Source organism: Clinocottus analis, unplaced genomic scaffold (assembly GCF_023055335.1).
Source record: "Clinocottus analis isolate CAN_PGR_092001 unplaced genomic scaffold, fCliAna1.0.p SCAF_20, whole genome shotgun sequence".
Classification (NCBI taxonomy): Eukaryota; Metazoa; Chordata; class Actinopteri; order Perciformes; family Cottidae; genus Clinocottus; species Clinocottus analis.
Window position 1 is genome coordinate 8,901,289 of NW_027175932.1, and position 26,885 is coordinate 8,928,173.

General features: G+C 45.4%; 1 protein-coding gene across 4 annotated transcripts in view; it reads right to left on the bottom strand.

The window, feature by feature from the left end:
* The window catches only part of foxp2 (forkhead box P2), a 103,066-nt gene that overhangs the window by 67,958 nt on the left and 8,223 nt on the right, over positions 1-26,885 (bottom strand). For 2 of the 4 annotated variants that reach the window (XM_068586353.1, XM_068586350.1), the window contains exons 2-3: positions 25,724-25,790; positions 24,993-25,058 (exon numbers count right to left, since the gene is read on the bottom strand). The gene's annotated coding sequence lies outside the window, so the exon portion shown is untranslated. Of the gene's footprint in view, positions 1-2,229; positions 2,354-3,921; positions 3,991-24,992; positions 25,059-25,723; positions 25,791-26,885 lie in introns of those variants that run through there. The other 2 variants (XM_068586354.1, XM_068586352.1) reach the window with 2 other exon arrangements.

The following is a 26,885-nucleotide window of genomic DNA, read 5'->3' on the forward strand; positions in this document are numbered from 1 at the left end:
GGGGGGGGGACTGGTCAGGGGAGGAAAAATGATCAGTCCACAGGAAAATTACCAAAGTCAAACCCAGGAAAAAATAGATAATAGGCAGCCTTTAACAGTGGCTTAGTCACACTTTCCCCCATTGCCCGGCTGGGGACTTCAGAACTGCTCCGGAGAAGGGATCGCTCTTGCTGCTCTTAGCATTGAAATATAGATTTTACAAAAATATGCAGAGACTGGTTGACTGTGGACCGTCTGACAGCTTGACTGCACCTCTCCATTTAAAAAAAAACAAAAAAAAAACACACCCGACTATTCAAATCCACATCTGAATAATGTCCAAACCAAATATGATGATGGAATCAACAGATTAAAAATTAAGCCCTTGCCAACAAAGCACCACTTTGATATGGAAATATTAAATTCAAGAAGCCCCTGTCCACACACACACACACACACACACACACACACACACCACAATCCAGAACAGGACCAATGAAAATGTGAAGTAAGAGGCGTGCGTGTGTGTGTGTGTGTGTGTGTGTGTGTGTGTGTGTGTGTGTGTGTGTGTGTAGTAGGTGTGTGTCACGGGGATACACAAATCAATTGTTCAATTACTGTTTGATACATCAACTCAGAAGAAAAAAAGGAATTTGCATTTTTTAATAGTCTTATATTCCCATTATTTAATTTCTCTACACTGCAGTTCTTGGAGTCTGTTAGTGGACAAATAAAGGCCTCTTTGTCATTAAAAAATATTCAGATAAAAGTGCTGATCATCAATAGCCAGCGACAGGCCAGGAAGACCCATAGGGCAGGAGGGAACAGAGCTGGAAAATTAAAGCAGAGTGATACGGGAGCCGGCTCCTTTCAGCCTCTCTCCCTTCAAGCACATGCAAATGAGACTGTGCTGCTTAACTGCATCATTTATGTGGATAATAGCGGCATCATCATTACGGGAACTCAAATTAAATTACATCACAATTAGCATAACAAAGTGATTGGTTAAACTTTCAAAACAAATAACGCGGCTCTGCTAATGAACAGTGTTAATTGGCCAGTGTGCATTCTAAATAAAACATGTAAGTAAACATGTGTTTTAGTTAAACAATTTTTAAATTCATTTCCTTCCCCTTTCCATTTCTTTTTTTCTTCCTTTTATGAATAAAATGAGACCGACGTGGAAAGAGGGACTCAAAACTGAATACTGCCAGGGGGATTTGTAAGCTGAAATATAAAATGTGTAGCATTTAATTTTATTGCGCTAAAGAACCTATTATATGCCAGACTCTGGAGAACAATGTAAATTATCTGCCTTCAAAATGGAGTTTGGCCAATTCTCCATGTGAACTAATCACATAGCTCATTATGCATTAGGGTATTAAATTATGAAGAGGAGTCCCTTTCGCATTCCTGCACAAAGCCCTATGAAATGTTAATAATATGCCCACAATAGCCCAATACCATGCCTTGCTCACCCTCATCAATATTTAAGTAAACAAATTATCCCACTCGCCTTTGATAAAGATAATTAGTGCTTCACCGATTATCAGTCTTGTGACCTCTCAAACTAAACATCTGCTCTGAAGATCTTTTTTCCCACCAAGAGAGGGGAGGAAAACAAATAAGTCAAACTTCAAGTCAAAGCTTTGCCCTCGCAAAACCCATATCTGCAACTGATTCATGTTGTAATGTTATAAGCGTTTGAATAGGTTGTTCAGTGGTCGTGCCCTTTCATCCCGTTCCGTTGTAACAGTAAATCTCGGTCCTCTTGATTTTAATGATCAATGATTAGCTTAGCAAGCAAGTGGCGACATCTTAAAAAAAAAACTAAAAAAAACACCACAACTAATACGAGAGCAGAAATTACCACAGTATAAGTGAGTTCACAGGCACACGCACACACGCTCGGATCGGACACGCGCACACACTCACGCGCACGCGCGCGCACACACACACACACACACACACACACACACTGAGCCATTCATCAGCACTAATTAAGCAGCAGATTAACAGAGCCCGCAGACCAAGGCTGCACGGTTACACAGTGAGACGACCAGCGGGGAAGGCTGAAGACTCAGCCCGGCAATAAAACACAACCATTAAACACAGCCAAGAGCCTGGAGTCGACTACGGGTGACACAGAATTGATGGATGGATGATGGATGGCTGGATAGATGGATGGATGGATGGATGGATAGATGGACAGTCTGCCTGATGTTTCTTTTTTTCTTTTTTTTTTTTTACCTGAAGGTGAGGAGTGCCAGAGAGCTTGACCAGAGAACAGAGCGCTTGCCTCTGCCAATGCCGAGGGTGTCTAGAAGCAACGGCCGCAAGTCTACTGGTGTCACCCCGTGGAGAGGCAACACTATCTGTGTCATCACTTCAGCCGTGTTTATGGGGGATGGCATCATAAACAAGCCAGCCCCCCCCCCCCCCCCCTCCTCCGCCAGCCGCCACCCAGCCCCCGCCCCAGTTCCCCCCGCTCACTCGCTCCGCTCTCCCTCTCGCCACCTCGCCACCACCGTGCCATTCATGCATACTTAAATCACCCTCGCCCCATTAAAAAAAAAGAAAGCCCAGACGCCTCTCCTGACAATTATTCTATCATTTCCAGTTGTCACCGGGGCAATTACCGACCGGGGCCCCCTGTGCGGGTCGGACATGCAGGCCCGGTAGGAGAGGGCTCGAGTTGGGGGAGAGCAGGAAAAGAGTGGGACAGCGGAGGGAGAGGGTGTGTGTGTGTGTGTGTGAGTGTGAATGGAAAGGAGGGGAGGCAAGGGGGGGGGGGGGGGGGGGGGCGGTGTACAAAATGGAAATTTATGACAGAGACACGGTGGCTTCTTTCTCTGTCTTCACTGGAAATAATTAAACCATCATTTCTTATGCCTGCCGCTGATGAAATATATCACAATTACTGGAAAACACACTACATATCATTTCCACATTTTATTGGAAATAAGAGGCATGGCAATTAAGAGTTGGACTTCTATTTTGCCGTCTCTTAAATTTAGGCTACAGGCCTTAACATTATTACATTCATTTGAATGAGTTACTTTTTGCAAGTAAATATAACGTTTAAAAAATAAAAAAAATAAAAAGATTTTGTGCATTTGGGTGCAAATGTGGAAGAGGAACTGGGTGAGTGTAGGTCGCCTGTGCGTGTGTGTATGTGTGTGTGTGTGTGTGTGTGGGTGGGTCCTGTGTGTGAATGAGAGAGAGAGAGTGTGTGTGTGTGCGTGAGGGGGATCTTCACACGGGGAGCGCTGCGACTCCTCGCAGGATGCTCGCCGGCTCTCCCCTCTCACCTCGGCTGCATGCCTCCCCGGCAGCTCGCGCCGCTCACGCTCTAATCGCACATCTGCTTCTCTGAACACTCTCTCTCCCTCTCCCTCTCTCTCTCTCCCTCTCTCTCTCTCTTTCTCTCTCTCTCTCTCTCCTGTGCACACACACACACACACACACACACCCTCTATCTCTCTCCTACTCACAACCTGCCCGACTGGCTCCCTCCTCTGCTCTGTGTACGCGGCGTCGCTGAGACGACGGTTGAAGCGGAGGCAGGCGAAGGGGCTGGAGGACGCCGCGACACCAGAGGTGGTGCGTTCGCCGCAAAAAAGGTATGTGCGTCTGGCTTTAGTCGAGCACAGTTCAGTGCTTTCCTTTTCAGCTCCGATTGTGTGCCTGTCAAAGTGTGCGTGCGTGTGGATGCAAAGAGCCTGAATGGGATTAGCGAGGGGCTGAGCGGCAGTCGGTAGCCTCCACACTGTGCTCCGGCGCACACAGGGCTCTTAAAAACAATTAGCCGTACCACATCCAAACGCGTTACCAAGTAACACGCGACCACAAAGCACCGCTACCAGACCACAAAGTACACATCCAAAACATAAATAGACCGCAAAAGAGAGAGTGACAAGAGTCACAGACGGAGTGACCTACCTTTCAAACAGTGAGTGAGAAATCCACTCTCTCCGGTACGAAGCATTTGAAGAAGTATTCTCAGAAGCCTGGGAGCATAAGTGTGTATCAAAAATGCAGAGAGGGGGAAATGCCACTAGTAGAAATCAGAGCATCAAAAGTGGGGGGGGGAAAAGGGAGGAGGTGGGGGGTGGGAAGAGAAAAAGTAAAAGGGGAAACTAGCTGACGCTTACTGTCACAGACGTCGGTAGAGAAGTATTTACAGCGGTATTTACAGTCGTGCGAGGGGAGCGCACCTCTGCCTGGTCACGTCTGAGAGACAGTTGCCGTTTCAGCGCTGCCTAATTAAAACAAGTCAGGCAGCCCCTCCGGATTGTTTTGACGCCCGAGGAGGACCAATAGTACACAAAAACCAGTGGCTTGATCGGTGGGGTAGGGGGGCTGGAGCAGGTAGCGGAGGGGAGGGGGCGGAGGGTGGCGAGAGTTGGCAAAGAAATGGTGAGGGGGGTGGGACTGTGTGTGTGTGTGTGTGTGTGTGTGTGTGTGTATAAGGAGGTTGGGGGGGGGGGTTCAGAAGAGCCGTTTTGTAGAGGAATCTGAGAGGGGAGGGAGACCACAAAGGTTCAGAACTAGGGGGGACCTCCACATGCCGAATGCGCCCTCACTTTTCTTTTTTTTTAATACAAAATAAAAAAGGACCAGGTTTTTTTTCGAGAGGCTTTTGCCAATATGCTACCACCCGTGTCCTAGTTTTTTAAGCATGAAACAATACACCTGGCCGAACTAAAAATACACAGTGAAGAGTGTTTTAATATTATATCCATTTGAGGTTGTTTTTTGTTTTTTTTAAAAGTGAATCACACCAGCTGACAAACATTTCACAGCTTTTCCCCTCCGCCACAGTTACAAAAAGCTCGGTTCACCACTTGATAAAAGGCAAACGTGTATGTACAGATGTCTTACATGAGGATTCAGTTATTTGAACAATCCTCTCCTGATGAATTGGTTCAGTATCTCAAACTGGGACCACAGAAACCGCCGGGTCCCCACTGCCTGCTCAAGAAGCCGACGAAAAGCTGAAGCGAGCTGCATTTAAGCTGGGCTGCGCTCACGAGTGCTGAATGGGATGTATCAACGTGTTTCCCCCTTCTGTAAACAATGCACAACAGGCAATGAGCTGGAACATTTAGGGCTAATGGTGTTTGCCAATTCTTTTGTCTTTTTGTCTATTCCCTGCTCTCTCTTTCTTTTTCCTTTCCCCCTCTCTCTCTCTCTCTCTCTCTCTCTCTCTTGCATGCCACAGATGTTTTTCTTAGTCGCTCCAAAAGACAGGAATCTACTGGCAAGAAGAAAGGCTCGGTCTTCCCCAGGAGAGAGGAGTACAAAGCCCCCAGTCTGCACACAGCAGATGCAGAAAGAAAGTCCATCTGCCACCAGCTCGCTCTGCCACATGGGCCTGAGAGATTTAATACAAGACGGGACTTTTTTTTTTTTATTGTTTTCTTTTTACATCTGCCTACATAAGTGTGTTCCATATACATAGAATCAAATACAGACACACATTTAAATCTGGCAGAGATGCAACACTAAAATAAAAATGCATGGTTGCACACTAACAGACAGACACACACACACACACGCAACAAATGCATTCAAGGCAGCCACAGCAAGAGGTTATTGAAAGTGCCAGAACTTTTATGCTTTAAAAAGAGAGGCCCCCGTGGCAACTATGACAGATTTATTTAGGAAAAGACGCAGCCCCTAACATGGGGTAAAGACCACTTGAACTCGCAGCTCTGAGCGCTGCCCTGGCACGATTTAAAAGGCTCCGAGTAGCACATTATCTCCCATGCTCCGCTGGAGCATATTTCAGTCGTATGATATCATTATTTAGAGACCAACACAGGCCAAAAGATGTAGCATTTTCATTAGTGAGCTCTGAAGCAGGGAGGGTAAACACTAAACAATCTGGGCAGAGTGGGAGAGACAGTGGGAGTTGAAGCAAGCGAGAGAAAGAGAGAGAGGGGGGGGGTGACGAGAGCAAAAGCAAGCAAGAGGGGAAAAAAAACACAGCGACAGAGAGAGGCAGAGGGGGCTAACATTAAACAACTGCTGTTAATTGCTCTAAGCATCCACATTATGTCAGTAATTTCTCCCATTTCTCTTTCGACGTTAAGGGCTCCGGGCTAGAAAGCTCCTTCAGCCCCTTTAATAAACTAGAGTGCCTCACTGGAAAAGACAAACAAGAGGCCCCTGGCCTTAGAAACGTTCGCTTCACTAGGGGAACGCGATGCCTATTTCTACACATCTGTGACAATTGCGTTGCCCCCTCCCCTTCAGGTATTTATTCCCTATGTCTCTTCTTCTAGTGCTTCCCGCTGCCAAGGTCAACGGAGACGAACGGGCCCACCAGCGTCCTGATGTGGTGGCAGCAGAACAGTGAAAGGGAGAATGAGAGAGAGAGAGAGAGAGAGAGAGAAAGGGGGGAGGGGATAGGGGGGGAGATACATGTGTAGTGGGTACGGTGGGGAGGAGGGGTGAGGGTGGCAGCAGCTGGTTACCAACCCTGGCAGCAGCAGCAGCAGCAGTGGGGGAGCAGTGGATCTGTGATGCAGCGCAACGCCGCAACGATGGCGGCGGATGTTGCTTTCCGTCTCCCGGGCACCGCTATCATTTTCACAGTTTACACACACGCGCACACACACACACACACACACACACACACACACACACACCACCACCACTAACTATTCATTTTCAATTAAAGCCACAGTGAAGTGCGCCGCCTCCGGGGGGGCACAAGACAAAGTCAAGCGCCCGTCACAGCGGCTTCCCTCGCCATTTCTGCCGCCGACACTTCCACCACCAAGTGCATGCGCGGCCGTGAGGTCTGTCAGTCAGAGGCGGCACCGGCCCGCAGCCATGTGAATCACTCCTTTAACAACCATTAGCCTAAAACGTGCACGCTGATGACAGAAACGAATGGAATTTAGAAGCGAAGAACGTTTAGTGCAGCGTTAAATAAAAAGGATGCGTGACCTTTGAAATACACACAAGTGGAATGAGGACAGAAGACAAAAGGGAATGGCGCAGGGAGACAAAGACTTTGTGACTTTCATCCAACTGCGGGGGTTGTATTTATTGAAGCCAAATTGCCAAGAGCATTACGACGTTAACTTTGGGAGGTTATCCTTTCGACTTCCCGCCTCCCGAGTCCAATCTCACATTTAAGAGCCAGTCAGACAAAATAAAGTGATTTTTACCGTCTGTTAAAATGTGCTCAACTGCCCCTAACAACTCCCACACAATGATAACCAGTGTTTCCAAAGAGCAAAAACATATGAAACATCAGCACCATTCATTAGATGTCACACAAATGTTTCACAAGCACAATTCATGAGCCACTTAGTCCGGCCCACAAATAAATAAATAAGAAGCCAAATGAGGCTTAATGAGGAGGTAGGGCTCTTTTTAGTCCAGGGCACAGTTGATCACACGATATATGTTGCTTATGGCCAGAGAGCAGAGACCATTACGGACCAGTGATTATATAAGTGGTTGGAAGGCAGCACCATTTTAATATACTGTACTTAAGCACCAGGGTATCCATGGCAACGTGCCTTTGCACCGTGCATCCAGAAAATCCCTAATGAAATGCCTATTAAGTGGCTGATAATGACAGTGTCCAAATATATTTGCATATGCGTCTCACTGCAACAAACTGAGAGCGACGGTGGACGAAGGTAAAGAGGGGCCTGATTACTGCAATCACAATAATAAATGATTGTGTTGTGTTTGTTGTTTGAGAAATACCGAACCCTCGGAGGAAATATACAATTTCTAAATCAGCGAGCGAGGCGCGATGATTTGGTCTCCAAAATAACTAGTATTTATATATGTAGTGCTTTTTTACTAAACGTATGCAAGGGAAACAGAAGTGGTGTGAATTGCCTTCCAATGGGAGTCTCCACATGTGACTTCCATTTGCGACTTTGGCTGAGCGCCCAACAGGACATCCCTGAGAGAGTGTTTGCTCGACTCAATATCAACAGCCCGAGTAAGAAGCCGGGAGCGGTAAGGAGAGGAGGGGGGGGGGCCGCGACTCTCCGGCCTCGGGTTCCTATTGAAAATATACCACGCTGTACATTCACTGGGCCCAGAAATATCAACACGCGCCGCGAGGAGCCACGCATAGCACTCAGTGGCGTTCTTGCTGGTGCCTCTCCAAGGCTTAATGGTACCTGCGCCTCCCCTCCAGCTGCTTCTGCGAGCCGCCGCTGCCGCACACAGACAGCAGGCGGCCGGGAATTAAAGTATACATTACAGCAGAGAAATAAAAAGAGATCGAAATGACAGAAGGCAGAGAGTTCAAGCTGACCGGGCCTCTTGAAGCGGAGGAGCTGGTTGACGAGCGATAGACACTCCAGGTTAAATTGGCCCTCCTGCGCCTCCTCTTATTTTCTCACCACCACAGCTGCCTCCAATGCCCAACCCCGCTTCCACGTCGGAGAAGAAAGGAAGAAGACGAAAAAAATAGAAGCTTTTCTTCAAAAGCACATTTGAATTAAACGAGTTGCTGAAATCAAAGGCTCGGCTGAGCCGGGTAAATTTAAACAAGCAAGTGCGGCTCACAGCAGTTTACCTGTTATACGGCAGATTGGAATTAGATGAAAGAGCAGAGCATGGAAAGACAACTTCCCTTTTTTCACAGTAGTAGATATTATCATATAGTGAAGGCGGTTGCAGTTTAAATTAGATTCCTTCTTAGAGAAAAGTAAACGCTACCGAGTTGTTGTTTTTTAATGTTCCCGGCCACTGAGATGTCGTCGAGATGAAGGAACAGCACAAGGAAAAAGAAAAAGTAAGATACAATAGTCGTTTCAGAGCCTCGGATGGATATGAAACCCATTTATGACAGTGATCTGTAGTGTCTGAGGATCCCACAGCTCCAGCTCTGCCAAAGAGATTATCATTCCCAGAACCGTGACTACACAGTTGAATGGCAGCAAGACAAGCTCCACTGGCAGTCAAAGGAGCACAACACCTGTGTATGCTAAGAAACGACCGCTATCTAAGGCCCGAGGAAGTAGCAATGAAAAATACTTCCATGCGGGATGACAGGAAAATTAAACACACACCATGAATTGGATAATGGAGAAGGTTTGGGAATCATCTCCAGAAGCTATTGAGGCATGCAGCGTTCTGCTGGAGAGTGGACTTCAGAGTCCTCTGATTACCTCGGCCTTCTGACTTGCTGCTGACACAGTGGCTAGCCATTCATGACTAAAACACCATTCAACTAGACACCAATAACGCCTCAAAACCCCGATGAAATTAATTCAGGAAAACGGCATTCCAGCGAAGAATAATAAACTCATTATAGGGAAATTTCAAACTCCTCTATTCTCCGCACCGTGGCTAATTCAAACCTAATTTTTACTAGCCACTAATTTGAAGGGGCGAAAGGCGGGGGATAGGAATTACATCTGGAGGTAATTCATCGAGGGGGAACTGAGCCCAAAGGAGGCTACGATACCCCGCCACCCCTCCACCCCCCCAAAAAAAAAGAGAAAGAAAAGAAAACAGAGAGACATACAAGACATAGAGGAACTATTTAGGGTTTAGTGGGACTTCCGGAGCGCTGAAAAGATACTTTTCACACAATTTCTTTTTGTCATTGTGCTGTCACCAGTAAAAGGGCTGGAGAGGATATACAGTAGATGCTGCAGGCACCGACTAGACACAGATAAGTAGGAGAGAGAGAGAGACAGAGAGATTTTCAGGAAATGCACCTTCTGATACAGTTTGAGCTCGTCCCAGACAGCTGGTCCGGGGTTTGGTAAACAGCTAAAGATGTGGAGTTTAAAGACGGGTGAGGTCGGGGGTTAATTTTGACTCTACAGTCGGCTGTTGTGCCCGCTCTAAACTCTCAAAGTTTATGAGGACGTCTCGCTCTCAAGTGACCAGCTACATCTGGGCTGCCTAAGTGGGCTGCCTAATAAATGGCACACTTTTCCAATGATCTGCACTTTCAAAGCACTAAGTAAAGGGTATCCAGCTGTATCAGTCGCACTGTATGGATGCAAACTGTACAGTTATCTGCGGGGGTGAAGCGTTTGTGTGGGGGAGAGGGACTGGAAAAAAGGACATATTTGAAAGATGATTTTTCTTGATAACACTGAAGGAAGTCCCGCTGATCAAATTGGAGGGAATTAAATAAAAAGTTTTTGGCTCCCAACAATCAGGCACAGTGGAAAAAAAAAAAAATCCCTGCAGGAGGACATTAACATGCGATAGAGAAGCTCGCCTCGGTCCCTTCCACATCCGAACCCCCTGCTCTCCACTTCCATCCACTGCCACCCCACCAACACTAAATGTGTTTTCCAAATGAAAATAAACGGAGTCCGACTGGTTTGAGGCAGTCATACTCTGGAATATGAGATCAAATAAAGGCTTCTGTGGGAGCTGAAAGGAGAAATGAAATGGCTTCTGAGGGGAGATGTACCGAGTAATAAAATTACTCCTTTATATCTTCCTAAACAGCGCGTGTTCCCCTGGAGTGGGTGAGGGCTTCACTTTGGTCAAAGACAAGTATGCAAGTGGCAATTTTTCCTTCAGGGAAGATTCCCTGATACACTTCTTGAGACTTGGGCGCACCGCAATTTTCTTGAAAACGAGAAACTATTTCGGCAACAAGTTAAGCGGAACTTTGGAAGTTTCACTTTGATGATGTGCTGGTACACGCTGTCATTGAAAGGTATGTTCCATTAAATTGGAACAGCAAGATGATTCATAAGCCTGCTGCTTTTCAATGAGTTCAAACTAGGCTGAAATGTTCGGATGAACGGTCGTATTTTCGACTAAAACATATAGTTGACTCGGAGCCGACCATGATGTCACTACTTGAAATTGGTTAGCTATTCCGGTTATACAAGCGCCATTCCATTTGGCATTGGGGGAAATGTATAACAAAAGTATGAATCTAACTACTTAAAACCATGCAATTGATTTGTATTTTTAAAAAGCTGGTCACAATAATATTCAGATGGGCTTTTTTTGCTCCGGCAGACGGGCTATATTAGAGGAAATTTGCAATTGGAGAGAATACATTATAATTCATTATACAGCAGCTATTAAATCTTCAGTAGAAATGCTTTAGTACAAGGATCGAGCCACTTATCATACCTACTCACTACCTTTAAAAGCTGTCCGTGTTCAGTACTCTGAGTGGCAAAAAAGCAATCGCTGATGACTTTGAAAATAGGACGAGATGAACAATTTATCAAAACAGAAAAAGACTGGCAGGGATTTCAGAGAATTAAGAGTTGTAACTGTTTGTTCAAAATCACGGGAGCAATGGACGACTGCAATTTACGGGTTAAAAGAAAAAGGAATTCAGCGACACCATTTTAAAAGTTCTCAGCCGGTTGGGTTTGGTGCATACTGTCCAAGAAGTCCAAATAGGAAAAGTGTTTTGTTCACAAAATTGAGTCGCCGGTTATGTCGCGCGCATCGCGACCTGAAATCCAGAAACCGGTGCTCCTCTCCAACGCTATGTTTGATTGTGTTTTCCTCATGAGGTTAATTGAGGAAGAAAGCGATGCAACAAATTAAGTAAATGACCCTCAGATGCACGCGAGGATCCCTGGTTTAGTTTGTTTCACGCGGTCTTGGCATGTAATTAAGTAGTTTACACCGCGCTGATGATGTTTGTGCTGTGACTACCAGTTAATTTCTGTCGCGAGCAAAAAGATAGAACTTTTCCCCCCGTGGTGACAACCTGCGAGGCTGTTGTTTACAAAACACATACAAGTGGAGAGCAGACTCATTAGCGATCTCGTAATGCGGGGCCCGCGAAAATAGTGCGCGGAGCGTGCGTCCGCGGCTTGAAAACACTTGTCAAGCTATCATCACGGATGACTTTTAATTTACAATAAAGGCACCCAATTATGCTTCGAGGCAACGTTTTTCCACGAGTTTGCGAACTCGGGCGGGTGGGGGAGGGGGGGAGAAACATCATTAACTTTCTCTCCGCGTTGCCTTTTTGGCCCCGTCGTCGCCCCGTTGCCGTCTATTCAGGAAGACGAATGGCAAAGGGGATGTTTCTGACAGCTTAAAAGTACCCATCAGCTGCCTGCGAGACATCTCCCCGCACATCCAGCCCCAAAAGCTCCCCAAACAAACAGCAGGCTCCACTTCAAATACATAGCAGGACTATTAGGTAATCTTCTCCTTTGTTCACTCTCCCTGAGCCCCGGTGACTAACCTCAATCTCTGCCTGTTCCACCTCCCGCCTCCTAGCTGACAACAGCACACTTGATGCTGCCGGGGCCACGGAGGTGCAGTGATGAACGGACATGATCTGGACGTACGCACAACACGCTTGTAGTCAAATGAGTTGTGTTTGTTGTGTGGTGATGACCGTACCAGTTTGGTTGTAAAGTGAGAGGGAGCGAGGGGCGAAGGGGCGGCAGCACAAGGGCTCTTTGTTTTTGGGACGGGACAAATCCGAGGTTTCCTTTTGGATATTCAATATCCTGCAAGGTACAAAACAGAGTTACAGTAGTCTAGTGTCTGGGCTTTTTTTTTTTTTTTTGGGAGGGGAGGGGTGCCGGGGCTTGCTACGTGTGTCTGTGAATTGTTGCATGCTTCTTAGTCAATTGCTGTGTGGCTTGCGTGAGTCGCTTCCAACAAAGCCTGGGAAATCAATCAATCTGCGACGAAATACCTCTTATGCCAGATGTGGCACTTAAATCTTTTTTTTTTTCTTCTTTTTAAAAGACTTAAAAAGACTTGCTTGTATTAGGGACTCTGAGGGTCCAAACAGTATGAAACCATGTTGAAATTAAATATTTATTCCAAATGAATCAAGCTGTCAAAATGCTACCTACTCCCCCTTTGAATGTCTGCGTGTTATTTTAGGTGGCTTCTCTTTAGGCGCAGCATGTCAACGTCTCACTCTGAAATATATCTCCACTATTTACCTCACGAGTTGCCTGGGAGAATGAAAGACTAACGTTTCATTAGCAGGTGACTTTTTGTTGTTACTTTTACAAGTCTTCGGTAGTTCCGCTCCTTGACACATATACGCACACGTATATACACACACACACACCGACTATAATTATAAATGCAATGCTTTCTATAGAGAGCTGAACTTTTCACACCTTTCAAAGCCACAAAATTGGATGGTTTTGTGGTTGTGCAGCTGCCGCTCAGCGCTAATGCAAGGCGGTGTCATATGAAAAATATTCCTCTCCCCAAACCACAGGGCTGGTCATTAATGAAACACAGGCCGCACAGTGAGGTCATACAGAGTCTAGATTTCAGCAGCCACACTTAAAAACCGCTCAGAGAGAATAGAGAAACATGAACACAAATCAGATTCCAGCTCCAAGGACGGGGAAAATAAATAAATAGAGAAAGGCACTGGCCCCTCTCACATTTTCCCCCAGCGCTCTGCAAACAACCGTCAAGTGCAGCTCAGAAACAGCTCACAATGAGAGCAGACTAAACAATCTGGTCCCGGCCAAGGAAAATGCTAAGCAACTCTGCACACAGGATGTCTCACCCTAATTGCCAACTATCAAATCTCACAATGGAATCTATCCATTTGGCAAAATCTTCACAGCAAACTTGGCAATATGCTTTTGCTTTTTAAAAATGTGTCAACTCGTCTGATGAGAAGACAGGTCGAGAAAAAAAAAAAAAAAAAAAAAGATGGAGGAGCACAGTTGTCAGGAATTTCATTTCTATCTTGGATATGCTAAGGGTTTATTGAGCTTACAGGGAAACTAATATCATGTGTGCTGAGAAGAGGACGGGGGGAAAAAAAAAAACTATGATCAGCGAAAGGTGCTCGGGGTCTTGTAAACGAGTGATTAAAATCCTCAGCATTAAGATAAACACACTAAATAGGTCCCCAAAGACGTGCACACTCAGGAAGGAAAGGGAGCAAGGGCAGGACGGAGTCAGAGGGAGCGACTGACAGACTGGAGGTGGGCATGGGAGCGGAACTGGAGCCTTGGGACTGGTATAAGACACAGGGTTACCAGGAGGGACCGGGCGTTTAACAGGAAACTAATGGACAGGCTCCACCATCCACCATGTGGCATTGTATTTTTCCAAGCCAGTCAAAGCCATGCGAGCAGAGACCCCATGACTTCAAACGGCCAAAATAGCAGCACATTCATGAAACAGAACAGAACTACTGGGAATTAAAGAAGGCAGGGGAAGAAGAGAAGAAAAAAAGAAAAGAAAATGCACACACACAAAAAAAAAGGTAGCAGGCCTCGACGGCAGATGGTAAAATTAACATTTCAACAGTTCCTTCCTTTCATGTAGGTCTCGGCAGAACTTTTTTCTTTTTCTGGAAAAAAAGAAAAAGTAGTAAGAGGGGCTTGGGTTTTGGTGAGATACAGTGGTGTGGAGGGCATCTGGAAAAAGGGGAAGAGGAATATTGGCTTATTGCTCCTGATGGTCCACCTCAATGAAAAATTAAATAGGTCTGTTTTGCAGGTTTCCCCTCTCTAGAGTGCCCTAAGCTGTGTTATGGAAACATCATCTTGGTAATTTATACGCCACAGAACACCTGGTGATGAAAGAAAATAAACTATTCCTCTCTTTCTTTCTCCATTTAAAACCCAACACTTTGACGTTGTGGTCTTTCCCTTTGATGTTTATTTTCCCACCTTTTTTTTTTCATGTTTTAATGTTCTTTTTGCAAGAAGTTGGCCTTTGCAGTCGTGGTGAGTCCTTCACAAAATGCTTGTCAGATTTAATTTTGAAGTCTTGATGTATGCTGTAGAGATGTTATCGTGGAGAGCCTGGAAGAGCCTCTAATAAAGACCCAAACAATGGACAGCCTCTCTCATTTCCAACCCTGTCCAATGGAGCGTCTCAGTAGTACCCATTAATTTGGACACAGTTCTGGCTAAATTACATGTGTTCCACCTCTGTGACATTTTAAATGCAATTAAAAGCTGGTTATGGAAGTGTGCGCGGACTTCCCTGTGATGAAGGGAAATCACTGACGTGATTAACATGCAAACGAGCTCATGCTGGCAGACTAGATTGGGGTTTGAAAACCTCAATTACTTTTGTGTGATTATCTATTTACCAGTACACAGATTTCCATTCCTCATCTCCAGCCGAGTTCCCCATGCACGAGCCTCAATTACACGTGGCACACCTTTATTTATGATGCGCGCGACGCTGAAATACAAGCTCTGGTTATTTTTCACTGTGATGTATTGCGTCTTTAAAAAGGCTGCTCATGAGGCCGGGCCACCAGACCAACACTTCCTAACGCTGAACCATTTGCTTTGTGAGCTCTTAATATGATCTTGACCCCCACCGCCCTGCGCACCACCAAACCATCCATCCAACCTCTATTTAAACTCGGTTTAATCCCCCTCCCTCCCCGTTAGACAGCAGGGAGAGTAATGGACAAAGGGCAACCATTTTTCCCTTTCAACTGAATGTTATGCTTTAATACTTTGCATTTATTTCTGAACTATAATACAAAAAAGTACTTCATAATGTATGCATTACTTGTGTGTGTGCCTGTGTGTGCGTGCGCAGGTGTGTGTGTGTGTATGTGTGTGTGTGAGGGGGAAACTAATTGCAGGTGAAGATCCTACTATATCAGTTGAAAGGTGTATGATTGAAATGAACTGCAGAAACACTTCAGGCTTTATAATTTGTATCATCTTGTTGATGTAATTATTAAAGCATCGCCTGGCAGCACAGGAGGAATGCAATTTAATTAATTTAAACTGCTGAATAGTGACAGTTCAAATTTACATTAAAATATACATTACATTTTCCGAGCAGACGAGAGATAAAATACAGAATAAAAAACACAAAACTTTTTTTTTTTTCGAAGAAAAAGAAACATTGAGCAAAAGAAGGAAAATATTGAAAAAAAAAAACCACCCCAAAATTAATGAACAACTGTGCAGTAACTGTGCCAATATGTACTTGATTTTTTTTCCCGACCATTTTATCTGAAGCATAATGATTTTTTAAAAACAGTCGAGTGCATGATCTTATTGTTTGTCAGTGTTCCAGCGTGTTTCTCGGTGCCCACGGGACAGGAAGAGAAAGGAAGACACACATCTGTGGCACAGCCAGGCTTTTCACGTTGTGCCCAGCATACATAAAACATGCCCTGTTGCTTCAGTGGGAGCAAAAAGGAAAACAGTGCCATCAAGTGAAATTTCTGAGGATTCCTCAAACACTTGAGCAGATCTATCACCTTATCAATCTGAAGAAGCGTCTCCTCCTGTAAACTTCCGAGTCGTATTTATGCATCTATCAGAAGAGGTATGCTGTCAAAAAGATGTGTCATCAATCCAACAGCCATTAAACACACCTTTTGGAAAGTGTAACTCAAATTTAAAAAAAAATATTCTTCAACACTTTACTCTGGATGGGAATATATTAGACACTAGAGCACCGCCCACTCAAGTAGGGAGACGATAAGACAAGCAAAGAATATGATGCTTTGCTGACTTCATGTTCGAGGTACCTCAGGAACAAAGGGAATCATTATTACTATTTGAACTCAGTTGCCAGGACTTGGCTTCAACACTGGTGTAAGGTTGCTAGAGTAGGTGGAGGGGGGGGGGGGGGGGGGCAGTGGACACAGCATATTGAGAGTGAAACTGGTGGCGACGGCTAGCATCAGGAGTGAGAGAGAATAAAAGAGACAGAGAGGGGTAGAGCTTAGATAATAGCAGATAATGGACAATTAACTCCGGCTAGTAGTGCCGGCTGCAGTGAATAGCAGCTTGTGGTGCGGCAAGTCCCCGATCACCACTCAGCCATATTCACATTGGGAATACAGGCGATATCAAGCTGCAGGCTACTGGGCCTCAGAGGTGTACACGCTGCATTAGCAATCTCCACAATGCCTTCAAACAATGCTTGATACCAACAAAGTGTCCCGAAAGTGCAAACGCAAGCACTCCGCCGATGGGAAGTCTGCGGTGCCATAACCTTGTCTATTGTTTCATGTCCTTTCACCATCAAAATAAACCCACGGAGCCGCAAATCCATTAAAAAAAAAGAAGAAGAAATAGTGACATAGTGACATTCCTGGGTTCAGACGTAGACATTAGCATAATTAAACCTATAAAAAAAAAAGCTAATTGCATAAATACATGAGTTAATGTCACCGTGGTGCGTCACACAAACAATGCACATGTTCATATCTGGGGCCTCAGAAGTGTTTTAACTGCCCCCCCCCCTTCCCCTTCCCCAAGTCCCCACACCCCCCTTCAAGCTCCATCTAAATCTATTGATCTGTGAAACACAGGGACCCAAGGGAGGCAATTCACTTAATATCATACATCTAATGATGAGATGAATAACGATTATACCATTTGGTAATTAAACGTCTTACAAACCATTTAACTGTCTGTGCGTCAGAAGGGGTCGCTGGAGGTCGCAGGGATTGTTTTTCATTCCTCGCTTTGGCACGAAAGCAGCAGACACGTGCAGGAGGCAAGGTGGCGGCAGAAAACAGAGCATGACACAATGGTGAAAACACACTAATGATTGTTAGCAGCTACGGTGCTAATCCCTATTGCTGTCAAGACTTTGAAAGGGAACACAATTTGGAAGGGACCAAAAGGAAATGGAGGCAAATAAAGCCAAACAAACACCTCAGCTTCCCTGGATTCTTCTCCCCCCCCCCCCCCCCCCCCCTTTTTCATACATTTAGAAATCTCATTAGCTCACTTGTGCGTCCTTTTACCATCAGAGAGATAAGGGAGTGAGAAAAATAAGCCCATATATATTGGTGAACTGTAAACACACAAGGGCAACGTGAAAGAAGAGGGGGTTTATGTACAGACACCTTCGCTCTTTGCAAGAATGTGTCTGATCCGCATGCTCTGAAAGCCAATTCACTGTCAACATCCACCACCCTAATCCCTGCTTACAGGCAATAATTACCCAGCATTGCCATGTCAGTGTGTTTGCTGTATGGACTCCAAAGGCCTGTTCGGGGCTCATGTTTTAACTGTAATGCCACGTAAACAGCAAAGACAAGAAATGGAGGCGGAAAAGTATTGAAAGGATCGAGCGCGCACACAAACGGCCGATCACTTTGTGGAACCGGCCTCACCCTTCCATCCTGTCCTCAGAGGGCTGACAATACCTTTCTTTTGAATCTGGTTCTTGCACATTCACACAGCATTAACTAACAGAGGGATGTGTGTCATGCTCCTGGCTCCTTATTGAATCATAGCTGGTAAACATTGTCATTCCAAAGAGAGACAGGATTAAAGCCCGCTTCGCCCATTGAGGGGAACAGTTGGCGAAAAGAGAACCGGAACAATGGCCAAATGGAGGACGGTATCACAAGGGGTCCAATGTCTGCCGTGATGAATATGTGGGAGATTATAACCCATTCCATCATTTCCATAATGTAAAACTCTCTTTCTTCTGCACCCCGCCGACTATTCACTAAATAAATGAGAAAACTATCACCCGCGCAGAAAATATTTGACAAAAGGGCAGAAGGGAGGCAGAGCGAGTTCTGAATGAGCCCACGTGCCTTTGACAATGCAGACGCTGTCCGGACACATTCGGAAGCAGCGGAGTGAGTAAGACCTGGTAGAGTATTTATCACCGGGCACAATGCAAATGTATTACCATGTCACCTATACCACTTTACGGCACAAAATGGAACCACGGCAAATACAAGGGAGTTTCATATAATACCAGGTGCAACTATGAATGCCGTGTTCCTTCGATGTGTGGCTTCAGTGGCTCGCCGGCGCTCCCACCTGAGGGATCATTCAGCGGACCCTGGTTTGAAGCCCCGGGGCCACAAAGAGTCCGCCCCTCGCAATTTGACCAATATGCGAAGTGGCCCGGCTAATGAGTCTTTCCAACACAAAAAAATCATTTGAATTGGACAGACCCGACAACGGGTCGAAAGAACTTCTGAAAAGAAAAATTACAGAGTTCAGAGGAAAGGGAACGCGAATGAAAGAAGTTGAATCGATTGAGACTACCTTTGGCTGTAGGTGAGTTAATAACTTTTCTTTTCAGACTTTTTGAACATCTCAGCTCATCTGGTTAAGTATGGCTTCAAGGAAATTCCCCAAGCAAGAACTAAATGACCTTATTATTATATTATACTATATACTGACTTTACGCTGAGGACTGACAAGATAAGCAACCCCTTGACTGAAGGCCCGTGCATCCAACTGTTTTTTTTTTTTTTTTTCTAGAGAGCTCCTCAAAAAACATTAAACTTCCTCAGCCATAGAAAATATCTCCCGACCCTTTACTCCACTCACACCTCAACATCACTGACACCTTTTCAGCCAGTCCCATGATGTGTGTGTGCGCCTGTTTATGTGAGAGAGAAAGCCTGTGTGTGTGTGTGTGTGTGTGTGTGTGTGTGTGTGCGTCTCATCTGCCCGATCACTGCAGTCTATTCCAAAGATTTCTCCCATGGTAACCTAGTTTATTTACTTTATCTACAATATAATGCTTCAGTGAACATTAGCAACTTTGAGACATGAGTTTCAATCAGCCGTCTAGCGGCGCCGCGCGCACGCTCATGCGTGTGCTCAGCCAGGTGCGGAGGAGAGATGAACACCGCCGCCGAAGAGACGCCGCGGCTTTAAACGAAGGACTGACAAAGAGGTCCCAAAATAATACAAAATAAAAACGGACAGGAGGGACAGCAGAAAAAAAAAAAAAAAAAAAGAGAAGCGGGGGAAGAAAAAATAAATAAAACGGGACAGTACAGCGGGGAGAAGAGCTGGGGCGCAGAGCTTGCGGTGGATTTAAAGAAATAAAAAGTAGTCACTTGAAATAAAAAGTGATATTGTGCGGCGAGACAGTGAGAGAGAGTGAGGAAGACGGACAAAGGGAATGAAAGAAATAGACAACACAAAGTGGAAGAGAGAGAGAAGAAGAAAAAAAAGAAAGAAAAAGGAACAGAGACACGGTGCTCTCCCTGGGTAGTGTGGAGCAGGTCTTGTCCAATAAACACAGGTGAGCAGCTCGACAGGCCAGGACCACCGAGCTGACTGACAGCTGAGAGCGCTCACTGACCGCCAGCTTTATGTTACATGACATGAGGAGTGCAAGTCAACTGACAGAGAGAAACCGCCTGCATCTCTCAGAGTGTGGGAGGGAGACGGGCCGGCGAACACACACACACACACACACACACACACACACACACACAGACACACACACACACATACACGCGTACGCACTTGTGCACACATTGCTGTTTAAAGCGGCATCCACGCACTGTGGCCACAATGTTGCAAACACGAAAAAAGCCCACTCTCGCGCACCCTCAGACAAGAGGGAAGCCGCGCCATTTCCCTTCACACAGGTGAGCAGGAGAAGGAAACACCCTGGTGCTTCAGTTACTTAGCGGGAGAAAGTGAGGAGTGTGTGGGGTGGGATGGGGATGGGGATGGGGAGGGTAGCATGTACGCTGTGTGCCGACTGAATCTTTTCCACATGACGGGCCTCGGGCTGTTTTTGTCAACTGCACTCTTGAGCAGCAAGGAGTCAGGTAGTGTGACCACATGATTGCCCATGAGGCATTGTGGTGAGCGAGAGGGAGACATGGCGGGAGGCGGGGGGGGAGAGGGAGTGAATGGGAGAGAAAGCGAGGGAGACGGGGAGAAGGATCGGGGGCCGGGGACAGGACCGATGCAGCACGCATGATGAGGTGTAATCACAAACCCCATTCAGAGTGCAGTGGAGTTTGTCAACATACACACATTCACATTCCACTGTCTGTCAGCTCCCTGACCCAAATCGAGCATGCTGTGTGAGTGGTGTGTGTGTGGGTTTTTTTTTTTGTTTTTTTTTTACACCCACACACACGGATGCTTTCTGCCCACTTCGTCTCCAACCAGGTAGTAGTCTGAGCTTGTGGTTTGTGGCGAGGAAGTCAGATTCCAAGCTCTTGTAGGATTTCGCCGCCGCCTATATCGCTTTTCAGCCCGCGATCAAGTGATCATTGTGAACAAAGGACTTGGCTCGTTGCCTCGGGAGTAAAAGCTTTTTCATTGGCTGTGACCGCGTGGTTTGATTGTTCACTTTTTATTAAAACAAACAAAACAAAGAGAGCGAGAGTGAGAGTGAGAGAGAGAGAGAGAGCGAGAGAGAGAGAGAAAGCTATACAGTGGAGGAGGGCGCTATCTGATGAAGGGATCTTAAAATGTGTCATTTTCATAATAAATATTATCAATGAAAAAGTGCAGTGGACACACACACAATACATTCGGAGTGAAACCATTTGAAGGCTGTCGTCTCCACCATTTAAATAAGCGCGGAACAAAACCTCATTATATACACATAACGAGCAACAGAACAAACAATCTCATTTACATTTATACAAACCTTCTTTGTATCCAATTACTTAAACAAAGTGGGATTTCTCCACAGGAAGCCAAAATCTCATTGCAACATTTTTTTGGGGGGGGCGTGGGGTTGATTTAGTACAAAAACACAGAGGTGTTTTTTTTCCTAGAAGCCAATTTCTGTGCATAACGCAGAGCATGTGGCAATATTAACATTGTGTTACTAAGAATCCAGCATTGACTTCTAGATAGTCCCTCACACTGAGCCCTAGGATGCCGTCTCCGAGATTAATAGAACTCATCAGCCGGGTTAAAATAGTGTAGATTTAGTTGATGTCATAATGACAGTATCACTATAAAACACTGGACTGTGAAGGGCTAACATAAACTAAGGGCTATTTGTGCAGGCTAAAAAATGAGGCTGCGTGACAGCTTGGCGATAACACACGAGTTCAATCTGTCAAGACAATCAGCATTTAGACCTTGGGAGAAGAATGTGCGACTGTGTGCGACCGATTCATTGGACACGATCACCTGCGAGTGAAGCCACTCATAATTCTTCCCACCTGAAATAAGGAGTTCAAACTAATGTCAGGCTGCTCTGATGTCATGACTGCCTCGGGTTGGGTTTCACAATAATCTCAGTCTCTTGGAGAGATGCCATCGACTCCGGCTTCCGCACCCAAGCTTTCTCCAATTAAAATCGCGGGGAAAGAATAACACGCGAAACACTAGATCCCCGCTCGTTTATCGAAATAAAAAAAGGTGCCGCATGCTGCATTTGAAATCAGTCAATTCTAAAGTAACAGTAATGTTTGATATGAGGTGTGTATATACACACACGCACACACACAACAATTGAGGAGCCTTATGAGGCCGACTACAGGTCAAATGTATCTTTTTCCTTTAATGTAATTTCCTAAATTACAAATTCTCCTGTAAAAAAAACAAAAAACATGAGGATTTGGCATTTCAAATAAACAACCGGCTAAAGGATAGACTGAGGGACAGAAGGAAAGAAAGAGAGAGAGACAGTATAGGCAGCCACCAGATCAATAGATTCATCGAGCCTCTTTATCTTCTCCTTAAGAAATGATGGCAATACTCACTGTGAGCCTCCTCACCTCCCACTTTCTAACTCCATTTTCATGGCAACTGTGCACTCTGGTCAAACACTCTCCGTGCAATCTCTTCTCCTCCCTCCTCAGCGTCTACCCTGCATCTCCACATCCTTTCTTGCTTTTTTTTTTTTTTTGTTCTCTTTCTATTCTGTCCCCGAGTCATTTCTCTTTCACAGACATGTGCAAGATAATTACCTGACACAAGAAAAGGGTATAGTATGGAGAAAGAGAGGGAATCTGTTCATATGGAGCCGGAGGTCTGGACTGAATTCTGCCTTGTTATGGTTATATGTTCAATGTGTGATGGGTTTCATATGGGGGCCCTCTCGCCAGCAAAGAACCCAAGAACGGTGCTGGAAAATATACGTCACAGGTGTGAAAAATACTTCCTCGGCGGAAATAATGTAAGCGCGATTCCAGAGTCTATTTAAAAACAGTACAGCTCCAAATCCCAGAGATCAGCGAAGGGCAGGATGTCATTGCTCGATCGCCTTTCGCTCCAATTTGCTCACAGCACCATCAGACCCCAAACCAAACCTCATTAAATCGAAATATAGAAACTTAGGGGAACTTCCAAAACTTCCAGCCTCCCTCCCTCTCGCCGAAGTGTGAAGACAAAACAGTTGACCATAGGGAGAAGGGCGCATAAAGAACGGCAGCAGATCCTTGGGACTGAGAGCAAAAGGAAGGAAGAGCGGGAGAGAGGGGAAAGCAAACCTTTGATGAGTAAGACTTTTTTTGTTAAGCGAGGGGGCTTAGCTTTAAAATATTCTGGGTGGCAGTGAATGGGGGATTGACCAATGGCCCTGATCTCAGCCACACACTGGGGCACTGGGGTTAATGGTGGATAAAGATTAGGGGGGGGGGGGGGGAAAGGGGTTCCTTTGCCTGATCTTCATCCACCCCCACACTCCAGCCCGTTTTCACCTTCTCCACCAATCCTAAATCAGCTAGACAATGGAGGCTGCCAATGGGGAATGATCCAAGTCCCTTTGATTTCTGCCTCTACCCCCTCGACCGCTCCGAGTGCCCTGGGTAAAGATCCGTGGAGGTTCCCCCTGTTTGCCCACTCACAGCGACGGCAGTTAGCAGGCTCAGAGAAACCATTTGAGGATTGGAAGTGGAATGACAAGAGGTCTCTGATCTATGACAAGAAATCAATTTCAAACTGGAAATGTGAGCAGAGGGCTGTTCAGTCCGACTTGCTGCTTCTTTAAGGCGGCCAAAGATATATTTAATTGCTGTAGATTTTTATATATGTCTACATTGGAAGTACTGCTTGCAGTGTTGGGGCAATTACACTTTTTTTTTTTGCAATGATTAGAAGGACTTTTTTTTAGGCCAGCAGATATGCAGTAAGAGTTCATCTTTGAAGATTTAACTGAATACTAGGCAAATTAAGAACTAATATTTAAATCTCTTTTAGGTGGAAAAGGAAATCTGGACTCTGCTTCGCTCTGGAAAGATAGGACTCTTGGGGAGGTAGACTTGGCTCTGCAGCCGAGCCACCCGGCATCCTCACGCCTGCCCGTGCACTTTAAATCACATCTGGACCCTGAAAGACGTTCTTCACCATGGTGCATCGACTTCCGCCTTTAGGTGAGGAGTAGAATATCTAAATAAACTTATGGCCTCAAAGCGAACAGGCAACTATTTCCAGCTTGAAATCAAAGATTACGCATTCCTGAAGTCACTTTACATTTCACTGTTCTTTGCAATTATCAAGCAGGCGAATTAAAACAATTAATTTAGTCATGACTGACTGTTGAGTGACAGCAAATGGAACATACCTGAAGCAATTCATTGTATTAAACACACACACACACACACACACACACACACACGCACACACACACACAATTAAAAGTGTTATCGTGTCTCTTCTCACCGTCACTACATGGAGATGTGTGTCTGCGTGTGTGTCTGTGTGTGTGTGTGTGTGTGTGTGTGTGTGTGTGTGTGTGTGTGTGTGTGTGTGTGTGTGCGTGCACACACACTCGTGCGTCATGGATACATGAGTGTTCATGAGAGATCTAAATCAATAGAGTGGCCACATGGTGGAGATATAATTGGCGATTCCCATTACGTGAACTTAAGATTCCTCGCCCTCATTTGTGGACTGACCCGGTGACAAACACCTCCTTGTATCATTAGCTCGGGAGAGGGAGCCATCTTTGATCATGTCCTAGTTTGGCAGAACTGCAGAGACGCAGGATCAATCAAAGAGTCGGATTTCCTCGATCTTAACTGTTCAACAGATCATATTTGATAACACCAACCTATTTTCACTCATACATGTTTATTATTATTCGATGTTGAGCTAAAACCCCACTATCCTTGAGAAGTTACCGGAAATAGACGCATACTTTTTTTTAAATGAGGGCATTTAAGTAAACGGCTCGGAGTGAAGTTAGGTCCATGTACGAACAGGTACATCTTTCTCACATCTGGCTCTGCCGTTTTGTCATTTCAGCACCCAGGATTGTGTTACTCTGAAGCCAAACCTCAGCAACAGTTATGACTGATGAGGCTCTTTACGGTGGACACATTTATCTGGGGGGGGGGAAAACACAACACCAGGCATGCAAAGACAAGGAAAACGGCTTTCACTTACCACTTTGGACTTTAGGGTGTGTGACGTCTGCTTTTTTCTACGGGCACAGAGTGTGCATATTTCATCCTAAAAGAAATAAACAAATAGATATTTGGAGTGAAGACGTGAGGCTACTGCGGCATCTCTGCCTTCTAGTTTGTGTAGAGCCAGTAGAGAGTAACACACACCAGAACCCTGGTCGCTTTATTCTGCTCTGTTCGGCTACAAATCTCAATCAAGACATCAACAAAGTAAATCCAAGCTTGCCCACATTTGCCGGCCATAATGCATATCATAACTTCTAAGCTAGAGTAGATTGAAAATCCTTGGGGTGTGAAAACCAAACAGGCACAACTGAAAGGTTGCCCAGTGGAGGGGGAATTCTATCAAGGTGGACAAGATGAAGATTTGTAACATTTGAGGTGGGAATGGGCCCTCCCCCCCTCGTCGACCTCTACTAGCCAATGCAATCACTATTGGCTAACAGTACTGTAAAACCACAGCCAAAGACACAGTTGGGGTCCTGATGAAAAGAAGACAAAAAAAGCTAAATGAGTTCATCATTTTATTCAAACAGAAGAAAGACGTGCCCTAAAAAAGTGTTACACTCTGGAAAGAAGAATGATCTTGAGCGTTTCGCAGTAGTCAACTGTTCATTTTAACACTGATCCTTGAGAAGCTTGTCTAATCTTCCTCAAGGTTAAGGACTCTTCGACAGACGGACATGAAGGGGCCCGTGTTCAAGTACTCACCCTGAGGGAGAGAACTTGCTGTTGTGGTCCGTCACAGGAGCAGAAGAAGTCCAGCGATGTCAGCTATCTGAGAGAAGACGAAACAGAAAGTATACCATTAGTCCAAAGCCATTCATGAGAGACTTTTTTTTTGTTGTATATATTTCCCCGGTTCGTTCAGTGCTGCTGTGGACATGTGTGGGCTCGATTGTGTCTTGCATAACTATTGTCTGTGTGGCTTGAAGGAGAAAGCAATAAACTTTGGAACAACAAAGTGCACCTGGATTTTGCAGTTAAGCATGAGGGCTTATGTGTGTGAGTGCGAGTGTGTGTGTGTGTGTGTGTGCATGCACAAACAAGCAGGATACACAACAGTTAAAACTATGGACCCCCCCCTCCCCACCCTTCTCACCACCACACGCTCCTGACTCAAGTTAAAAGGTGGAGTGCCTCGAAGGCACAAGCTCTCAACGCCAAGTAAATCACACTATTAAACTGACACGATTGATTTTTCATGTTCTGTCGCTCCATTCAGCTGTCTGCATCCAGGCACACATGCTATGGCATAGGTATAATTTAGAGACCATTAGTGTTGATCATTTTATTTGTGTGTCAATCCACGCATGTACAGCGGTAGTGTACATTACCACGACTGCAGCTACAGATTACGTCGGACAGTTTTACTGCACATACTGTACACGGAGCAGTTTAGAGCATTTGGGCAAAACATAATTAATAATTCCCCTCGTTGAAGACCGTTGTGGGGGCAGAATTCTGCTGCTGGGGACGTGCGGCGCACAAAGCGGCCTGAACGTTCCCCTCCTGAGACTTTTTTTTTTTTTTTTTTCTCTCCTTCCCTTTATTCTCCCAGAATTCCAATGACCCCTACAGGCACCCGGCGACTGCTGAATTCTCAGGAATGTGCTCTCTGAACTGTACAAAAAGCCCTCAGCTCAACGAGCACAGCTGAAAACAAAACATGCCAACTGCTATAATTTTTCAATGTTTTGAGTTTGTGGAAAAACGTTGCACGGATTGCTGTGCAGCGTTTACTCAGAATGGGGTGAGAGGGTTTGAGGCAAGGGGGTGGGCCGACGTCGGGGGAAACGGACATGAAAAGGTTTCGGATCATAGACAATCATATGATTTATTAGTATTTTGGGTCCACATATCCACATAGCGA